The sequence below is a fragment of the Myodes glareolus genome, chromosome 10, assembly GCF_982192425.1.
Source record: "Myodes glareolus chromosome 10, mMyoGla1.1, whole genome shotgun sequence".
Classification (NCBI taxonomy): Eukaryota; Metazoa; Chordata; class Mammalia; order Rodentia; family Cricetidae; genus Myodes; species Myodes glareolus.
In genome coordinates, this window is record NC_142035.1 from 40,535,554 (window position 1) to 40,539,065 (window position 3,512).

General features: G+C 38.6%; 1 pseudogene; it reads right to left on the bottom strand.

Moving 5' to 3' along the window:
* Positions 1-270: 270 nt before the first annotated feature.
* Positions 271-1,062, bottom strand: LOC125413867 (large ribosomal subunit protein uL29 pseudogene; annotated as a pseudogene).
* Positions 1,063-3,512: the final 2,450 nt, after the last annotated feature.

Consider the following 3,512-nt stretch of genomic DNA (forward strand, 5'->3'; position numbering starts at 1 on the left):
TGTATCTACTGGGACTGAGCTCCAGAACTCTGAGTTTTGATTGATTGTGACTTGCTTTGGTGGTCTCTGTTGCTAAGAGAATTTTCCACATGCACAGATGCATGCAATAATAATTAGTGCTCAAAGAGACCGTGAATTTGAGGGGCAGTGCTGAGGAGTTTAAAAGAAGATTTCAAGGGAGCAAGGGGAAGAGAGAAATGTTACAAGAATACTATAATCTCAAAAATAAAATAAGGTGATACATGAGGCTAAAAAGAGAATACACACAAATTTAAGAGCAACATAGTTTACTGAAATATATGAGGCTGGAGAGATAACTTAGTGATTAGGAATACTGATTGGTCTTTCAGAAGACCTGTGTTACATTCCCAGCACCTGAGGGCACTTTACAACCCTTTGCAACTCCAGGTTCAGGTCATCTATTGTCCTCTCTGGCCTCCATAAGCATTACACACACATTGTCATCATGCCTACATTCAGGCTAAGCACTCATGCACACAAAATAATTTTACAACAAATATGCACGCACATATAACAGAGCTTGAAATGTGAAAACTGAGAAATGATATCATAAATGAGCTGGTTTAAAAGATTTATGTTCCAGTTTAATGTTGGTTCTAGAAGGTCAGTGCTAGGGCAGGCAATATTGTCTTGGGTACAGTAGAAAAAGCAATAGGCCTTGACCGCGTACTTGCATAGCGGGTACAGCTTTTCCTTCTGCTGCTGCTTCTTTGTCTTCAGCTTCTCCTCGTGCTTGGTGAGCCGGCAGCTCATGGCTCTCATTTTCTTGGGTCGTAGGTCCAGAGGCTTGTACTTCTTGCCCTTGTAGAATTTCCTGAGGTTTTTCTTTTGAGTCTGGTTAATGATGATGAGGACACGGGCGGGCGATGGATTTGCAGACTACTCGAATCCTGGAGAACTTGGACGCGGCGCCGCCTGTCACCTTGGCGATGCGAAGCTGGGATAGCTCCACCTTCAAATCGCCCAGTTGTTTTTAACAGCTCCTCCTTCTTCTTGCCCCACAGGTCCCGAGCCTTAATCTTGGCCATGACTGTGTTGCTCACCGATCTAGAAAAAAGCATTTTTATAAAGTTGCTGTTTGTTTTACATTATTGTTGGTGTGTCATCACTTTCTTCTTTTCATAATGAACACAAGGTCATCCCTGGGTCCTATACCACTCTCTGGTTTCCTAAGGCCCTAAATTCCAGCTTTCTCAGCGAGCTCCCTAATTTATAATACATCACAAATCATTCGAAACCAAAAGATTAATATGAAAGTACTTCAAGATCATAGAGCTAAAGATTCATGTTTCATGAGTAGATTTTAAATTCTGACATATATACACACACATATATACAATTTACTTTTCATAAATCTTCTAAAATTAAACAGAGAAGTATATATAGCTTCATTGCATAGGCAATAACTGTTTTTCCCTGGGTCTGAAAGGATGCACAATGCTGATTTAGTTTCTTAAAAGTATAATTCCTTTCCTGTGCTATCAAATACCATATGATTTATGGGATGTATATCTAGATTCTGCAGCGTACTGGTCCCAAAGTGAAAACAATGTGAGTACCCAGCCCATGAGGAGTCCATGGTGAAACATGCATGCTCAAATTGCACTTTTCACCCAGGGCATTTGTACCTTCCAGACATGTCAGAGAGAAAAATCACAAAGTTCAGCAAACAGTTTCTTTGTCAAATTTGGCACCCAGAGTTCCATATTTGTCTAGGATCTAGGTGGGAAAATCCTGGCATGCCTCACTAGGTCTGTCTCTATAAATGGATTCAGAATTAGGAACAATCACCATTTTGACAATTCAGGTTTGTAACTCCTATGCCAACTTTTGAAATTGAGAAAGGTTTAATATATTTCATTGGGCATGCATATGAATGTTTCAGCATTCTTGTCACTTCGTCTCTTTCACATGTACTTAATTCCAAATGAAAAGCATTATTGTCTTAATTTAGAAAGCCTCCTCTATTTTTGCATATCTCTGTGTGTAAACTAACATATGCATATATGTGTATACACACACACACACACACACACACACACACACACACACACATGTTGTAAGAGGCTGCTTGTTTGTTCCCAGCTGCTCAACCATGAAATAATCACATAGAAACCATATTATTTGCAATACAGTTTGACTAATAGCTTAAGTGTATTTCTGGCTAACTCATAGCTTAAATTATCCCATCTCCATTAATCTGTGTATCACCATGAGACTGTGGCTTACCAGGTAAAGTTTGGGCATCTGTCTTCAGCAGGGCTACATGGCTTCTCACTGACTCTGCCTTCTTTCTGCCAGATTCAGTTTAGTTTTCCCAGACTATCTACCCTATCAGGCCAAGCCAATTTTTTTTATTCATTAACCAATAAAAGCAATACATAGACAAAAGAACCCTCTACACACCATTTCCCCTTTTTGTTTAAAGGAAAAAAGAAGCTTTTATCTTTAACATAGTAAAATTACATATAACAAAACAGTTATCAATCAAGAATTACAGTTACAGTATTTATATCTACTTTATCTTTTTTATTAACTAAAGAAAACTATAGCTATAACTCTATGTTCGTCAACTCCATCAAAGACTCCAGAAGGATATAACATTACCTAAGTAAACAGGAAATGCATTGTAAGCAACTTGCAAAGCTGTAGAATTGACAGAGACATCTTGCTGCCTGAACATCACCTGAAGTTCTTCTGTACTTTTGGGGCACCCATCTTCAGCCTGCAGGGCCATAATATCCAGTAGACATTTCCACAAAGCAGGAAATTTCAAAGACAGTTCTGCATATATTGGTAGTTTGTCAGTCACTTTCTTTTCTGTTTCCTGCAGAATGTCTAGCAAACTCTTTCATGGGTCCTGCATGCCTACCTAAAATGGCATACCATCAAGCAGTCCAGGCAAGAGCAGTTTCTTGCCCAACTGGTTAGCAAACTCCATGAGGAGCCCCTTTGATGCACATCATCCTCTTGAAGTAATTGGTGCTTCAAGACACAGGAGCAGATGTGTCTCATGTTATGAAAAGTCCTAATATCTTAAACATCCTAAATGCCATATTTTGAAAGTCTTTGAAAGATTTTAAGAATCCCTATCCACCAGAAATATGTCTCTGTACATCTAGAAAAGCTAACATGACTACAAGTTTGATTATTATAGATGACTATAATTTAGCCTATTTTTCTTAAATTACATTCCATTTTTAAATGAGCTGCACACACAATACCTTAATAAAGAACAGAAGCGCACACATAACAAAATTGACCTTAAATTTGTATCAATAAATCAAGTTCCATACCAATGCAAGGTACTTATCTCTATGTCGAATCCTCCTCTAAATGTAAACAAACGCTTATGAACAATCATTTGGGGGAGTTTGGGCGTAGTTCTCTCCAAACTATTTCCTGCTGTCTATTAGGTGAAGTAATTTTGGGGGTTGTTCACAGTGACATTTCAGGGGTCTTAGTCTGGAATTAATCCACAGGTTCTTTTC